This window comes from Mytilus galloprovincialis, chromosome 14 (assembly GCF_965363235.1).
Source record: "Mytilus galloprovincialis chromosome 14, xbMytGall1.hap1.1, whole genome shotgun sequence".
Taxonomy (NCBI): Eukaryota; Metazoa; Mollusca; class Bivalvia; order Mytilida; family Mytilidae; genus Mytilus; species Mytilus galloprovincialis.
Genome location: NC_134851.1, coordinates 3,747,096 through 3,753,869, shown reverse-complemented (window position 1 = coordinate 3,753,869; position 6,774 = coordinate 3,747,096). Strand labels below are relative to the sequence as shown.

The window sequence follows — 6,774 nt, the reverse complement described above, 5'->3', positions numbered from 1 at the left end:
AAAATCATCATTTATATTCTTTTATACGCAGTAAAACACCTGTTTTTACGAATCTGACTAATAAATATCTTTATTATTTTTTGCAGATGCACCAATTGTCAAGATAAGAAAAAAAGTTACAAGAAAAAAACTAAAACTCATTTGTATTCCAAGAGGAAATCCTCAAAGTTATACTTTTGACGATTGGGAACATTGGTCCGCATTCAAACAACATATTCGAAATGTTAAAGGAACAACTGACGGTAAATTAACCTTTCTGAAATATAACAACAACAACAGCTTTCATGAAAATGACGGTATTTACAAATGCAAAACATCAAACGGTATTAATGGTACAAATGGAAGATTGTACCAGACAGGATTAATTCTCTTCAACAATACAGGTAATATACTCACAACTCACATTTGTCGTTATATTTATCGTACGTATTCATATAAAAGTCTCCAAACATATGAAAGTTAATTCGAAATGCCCTTCAATTTATATCTTATAAGCTATTTGTATACATTTGTTTAAAATGGTTTAATAAAAAATATGCACTAAATTAACATGAAAAAAGGATGAATTTCCTTTTTGTAAGGAAACACTCTTTTGTGCTGTTAATCATCCATGTTCACAATTATAGGATAATCTTCAATGATAAACCTAAAATTGTCATGAACAAGACATGATACAAGTAATCGGAATATTTGGCAATTACTTAACGAATCGGTGAAGCATCGTCACGAGTTTATATTCATCCTTGACTTCATTCATTAAAGTCAGCATCAAATCCCAAACGCCATTATCATGATTATCTTATATTATTTAATTTTAGCGCCACCAATATTTGTGAGTGCAAATAAACCAATTCAATATGGTCGATTCGGTGAACAGACTAATTTGAGGGTGCATTTGTACACTACGAATGGCACAATACAAACAAATATTTCAAAACGAAACAAAATTTTGAAAATACATGGAAGACAGAAGAGGATTTTAACACACGACATGTTTCATGGTGTATACGTAACAGTATCTGGTATAAAGATAACATTCCAACTGAAGCTAGCTGACATAGACGATTTTACAGATTATACAATTGAGGCTTGTAACAACAAGGGTGTAATGTTTTTACGGTGAAGGTAACATCACATTGTAAGTTGGTAACAAGTATACGATAAAATAAAAATCTTTATCATTTGTTATTAGACTTGTTTAGGAATATATTATAGCTGAAAGCACCAACATAAAATCTTTACGTAACGGTATACTGCAAACTTGCTCATCCATCTTGAATTATGGCAGAGTCCTTTATGTTTTTTAAAATTAACATTCCTTATGATAAATTTTCAAACTGCTGGTATTTTACAAAATCGATATTAACCAAAAAAGCATTACCTTTTATTTCGAGATACGGTTGGTTTAAAAAGCACAAAAAATCTATCTAGTCATATAAGAATTCCTATTATTTTGTCACCAGTATAGTGTATACAATACTGACGCAATCATTACATTATTAACCACTTCTTTTGATAATTTCTTGTTTGTGTTTTTATGTAATGAGACTACGATTGACAGCTTGGTTAGTGTTTTAATTGGACGAATAGGTAACGTCTGATATTTTTAAATAGTTGGTTTAATTTTCATTTAACTTCATTGGTAACTTAAGTTATATTTTGTTTCAAAACAGGATGTCCTGAGCCTCCATCGAATGTGTCAGTATTTCCATATGCTAGATATATCGAAGTTGTGTGGAATCCTGGATTTGACGGGGGTTACAATCAGACATGTTTCGTCGAATATCAACAAGAAGGCGAAAGTATATGGAGACGCTCTGGACCAATTATTGATAACAGACAGGTTAAGATGATAACATTCATACATGAATTGAATCCAAAAACTCGATATCATGTTCGGGTAGTGTCAAACAATGACATTGGAGAAAGCAATACGACGGCTGTGACTTCTGTGATGACTTTAGGTGAGTAATATACATATTGTTTATCATATGAGCAAATTTTATTATTATTTATGTTAGATTATAGGTCGTAAATCGGGAGATGAGACTACGACAAATTACACAAATCCACTTCAAAATATTTGATACGATTATTTAGTAAAACGTAAACTAAACTATTTATGTGATAGAGTACCTGCGTAAAAGCTTTATACATTGTGTTTATTTTGTTCACAAAAGTGTTAAATTCACAGTTAAATACAGTACGTTCTTTATTTCGAATTCGGTTTGAAAATATATGAATAATGTCATTGCTTTAATTACTTGTCATCACTTGAGAGAACATCTATTTATTTTTCGAAGGTTATTTTTAGTCTACAATTTTTTACAAAACCCGGTTTGGATTGACCTTTGGTCCTTAATGCTGTAAACATCACTTCAACGTATGCTTTAAGCTTTGAGTACTTCGAAGATCACTGCAGAGACTCGCGTATCTGATGCAGTACCGGGATCCATATCTCTGTTTGGAGTTTATATGTATCTGAGTATAGCAAACCATGCAGTAGTCATGCATTCGGTTCTTGAATGCATAAACATACGGATAATTATTAACTTACACTATGGTGTATTACAGGATCTAAATATTCAGGAACATTGAGGAACGTATCTCCACTATAAACACCTCTAATTTCTGTGTTTGATGTTTGATTTATATGTTTGATCACATTTTGGTAACACTTATAGGATATGTATCACCCTCTGTACTGAAAAATCTACACGTTTTTATTTACAATGAAAACAATACATTTACAAATGTTTTCCTGTATAAGCCTTTATTAAGAACGCACGAACCTAAACATGTATAAGCATGTAATGAATAAATACGTAGAAGAGTTGGGAACTTTTTTAACCAAACATGAATTAATTCTATTTCTCCTTAACTACAAATTACATAGTAACATAATAGAATATAATGTATATGTATTAAAAAGTACATGTAAAAAAAAGACAAACATAAACATTTAATTAAAAATTAACCAGGAACAGTGATCCTCACATTTATAATTCTAATAAATCTAGATACGCGTTTTGTCTAAAAATGCTCTTATACAAAAAGTTCAAAAGGCAAATAAAGCACGAAGTCACAGAAGATAGCAGATCTAGACTTTCACAAATATTTTGAAAAGAACCTCACGGAAATGTCATCATTCATCTTAGGTCAAGTTTGTCTGAATGATTACGGACGACAAGTTGGGAGTTTGCGAAAATATATCAGAAATTTTGTCAGCACCATGATACGCAACTCTAAGAGCTTCGCAGGGTGTTACAGACAGTGGGACGACCGATAATAATCGTTTTAATGAATATTTACTATTTTCAACATTCCAGCGATCGGTATATTATAAAAGTTAAAATAAATATATGAAATAATTGACACCAAAAGAAAATTCCTCGAAAAACCGTGTTTTTTATTTGTCTCAACACGTTGATAACGTTCGAACTGAAACAATACTTAAAAAAACAGTGATTTACTGAATTACTTTAGTATGTGCTAATTTTTCTACATAGCGGACCGCCCAGAATCTCCTACAAATTTGTCAATAATTCCATATGAAAGACATCTAACAGTATCATGGTGTCCTGAATATAATGGGGGAGACTCTCAGACATTTTTCATAGAATATCAACAAGAAGCCGATGAAATGTGGACACGGTCAGGACCCATTATTGATAACATGCAAGTTATGATGTCAAATCTTCTGAATAACATGACTCCAAATACTCGATATTTAGTTCAAATGTTCTCAAGAAATAAAATTGGTGAAAGTAACAAGACGGCTGTCACTTCTGAGATGACGTTAGGTGAGTAATTGTACAATGTTAAGTGATTCAACACATCATTCATACCATGAACTACAAAGTTTCTAAGTGGTATTCGTTCATAACACTTCGTCTACATTTATGTTACCTTGAGATAAACATACGTTATTTCAACTCTTTATGCAGATACGATCGTCAAAAACATAACGTTTTTTAACAATATCATGTCAAGGTCATATTCGTCTGTGTTATAAGGAGGGACTCCGAGTTGTTCAACATCCCCAATTGTTTAAGGATGCCTCTTGAATGTTTCTTAATTTATTAGATATATAGTTCCCATAGTTAAGACAATACTTTTATAGTCGTTTGGTCTTTTATTTTCCAATGGTATCCTTCTTTCTATAATGACTTGTCTTATATCTGAACCTACATTATTCAGTAGTATTGCGGGCATAGTATTAGACAAATTATCAATAGGTAGCCAGTTTTTGTTTTGCGTTTACACGGCGTTCTCGGGTTTTTACATTTGGTTTTGTTTAATCATGATTTATTAGTTTGAATATACCTCTAGTATCTTTCGTCCCTATTTTACAATAATTGTCAGCATTAACCTACTAAAGTCAATTGAATATATAACAAATAGTTATCGTTGAAATGAAGAAATTCTTCAGATTTACATAAACAAAGAAAGATGTCTTTGAGATTTAGGTTTTGCAATCTGATAACCGACTTTTCCGTTTATTATTTATTGTAGAGTTTTTTTATGTTGTTTTACTTTTAGTTATAGTTAACAACAGCTTTGCGACTGTGATACCAAGGATTTAGAATCTTTGTTTTGGTTTTGAATCCGTACATTTTTATGAGCTAAATTCTTTTTTGACTGTATATTTGTATCTTTTTAACAGAGCCAACGATTAACATGCATCGTGTAAAGACTGTGTTGGTAGTTGTACTGTTCGTTATAGCAGCTGTTCTATCCAAAGATGTTTTTGTAGTTGCAGTGCTGGTTTTATCAGTCACTTTAGCTGTTTACGGACTGATTACTTTTTTCTGTCTAAGAAAAGGTTAGATATGTAAAGTATATTGTAAAATAAAAAATACAAAAGTAACTTTTGTCCGTTTTTCTCTCTACTCCGTATCGAAGATATCACTATTTCATTATTAATTGGTGTTTGCCTTACGCGGTCTTAGCACACAAAGGTGAGTTTAATTTCATCCTGAACTAGAAACAATTGTTTTCAAATGAAAATATATATTAAAATATAACAGCGAGTTGTTGTCACAAGTTCTCAGGTATATCAATATATAAATTGTTTTGCTTTTATCATATAATTCATAACCTTTGCATAATTCGTAAATCATGTCCAATATATTCGTTATTTATTTATTTTTTCAACTCGTCAGGAACAAGAAAATGTATGCTGCTAGTAAAATAAAACTTTCTGCTTTTTTATTTTTTTTGTTTGTGGTTGCGCATTATATTCCATATTTTCTTAATAATGATGATATGTAGTTTTCCTTTCTCAGTTTTATTTTATATTTTTATTTATGGCAGATAAAGATGCATCTGACAAGTGTAATCCGTATGTATATTTGTTTCCCACTCTGATATATATATATGTGCTACGTCAAATAGAACTTGACTTTATGATAATGAGTAAACTTATTTTACGAAAAGTCTGTTACTGTTCGAAAATTGAGCTATTATAAGAAAATCTTCAAAACAATCCAACACTAATAATTTATTTCGTTTTCAAATGTTCAAAAATCAATCAATGTTTTGTTCGCAGCTCATTTTTTCGAAATCCAATATCCTTTTCTGTTACTTTTGACCTCGCCAGATATCAGTAAATTTAATTTATGTCTTGAAGCTCAAATTTTCCTTTAAATTGATGTCATTATTACCCGCTTGAGAATCAAGGCACATTAAAAAAGCGCTTTTTGTTTACCTTAACGAAAATCAATTGGTAAAATGGTATGTGTAAACAAAACATAAAATGTACTATTTATGCCATGGTGTTCTTTACACTATAACAGACATAGTAAATCTAAATAAAGTTCATAACGCAAATAGTTCTAGAAATGTTATACCCGCCATTGTAAAAAAAAATGACTGACAGTGATAGACACACGAATCAAATCCTGCAAGTCTGATGATACACTGTTATACTGTCGTCACTTGTGTTCTGAGCAAACAAGTAAGAAATTTTAGTATAAATTCAGTTTTTTCACAAGAAACAGACGAAAAAGCAACATGAATACTTAAAAAACATGCACAAATTAAAGTGTAAAAACTCTAAGTAAGGCAAGGATCGCGATGTCTAAGGTGTTTTCCATCAGTCTTAAGGGGGCTCCTGGGTATAAATAATTATTTTTTTTTCTAATATAGGATTTCGCTATATTTTTTAATAAATGAACTTTATCATATACTTAAAAGAAAAATGAAATAAAAAAATGGGGTCACCGTCCATTTAAGCTAAAATCTGCCTCTGGAAGAAGCATACATTTTTGTTAATGTCCTTTTTTTCTGTTGAACTAATAGGAGAAAAAGAGGAAATATCGAAATAAAAAATAACCTAATATAAGAAATCGCTTAAAATTTACAATTATTTAGTTTATGTAAAGCTTATTTGAAAACAATAATAAAAAATATAGGTCACCGATGAGTTAAAAAAGATATTTTAAATTTAAGGCCAAAAAATGGCATTTTTGCACCAAAGGGAGAAAATTTGGAGCTTTTTCAATTTTTAAAGTCATCTGGGGCCAAACCAAATCATTTTTTGGGGTTGTTTTTTGTACCATATCATAAAGTAACAACTAATAGTGTAATAAATAAAATTTGTAATGAAAAAAATTAAGGTTTAATTTTTTGCTAAAATGTTTGTACCCACGAGCCACCTTAATAAAAAAAACATTTTATTCTATAGGGTAGAGGAAGAAGTTAGGGGAAATTTTCAAGGTAACCCTTTTTAATCATTCATTATAATTAATATATACTGAAGTAGTTCCAATT

The 6,774-nt window shown here is 30.5% G+C and overlaps 1 long non-coding RNA gene across 1 annotated transcript; it reads left to right on the top strand.

Annotated features, from left to right (window-relative positions):
* Positions 1-1,682: 1,682 nt before the first annotated feature.
* Positions 1,683-5,392, top strand: LOC143059688 (uncharacterized). The gene is made up of 4 exons (XR_012973557.1): positions 1,683-1,964; positions 3,510-3,803; positions 4,667-4,825; positions 5,317-5,392. It is a non-coding gene; the product is annotated as an uncharacterized LOC143059688 (long non-coding RNA).
* Positions 5,393-6,774: the final 1,382 nt, after the last annotated feature.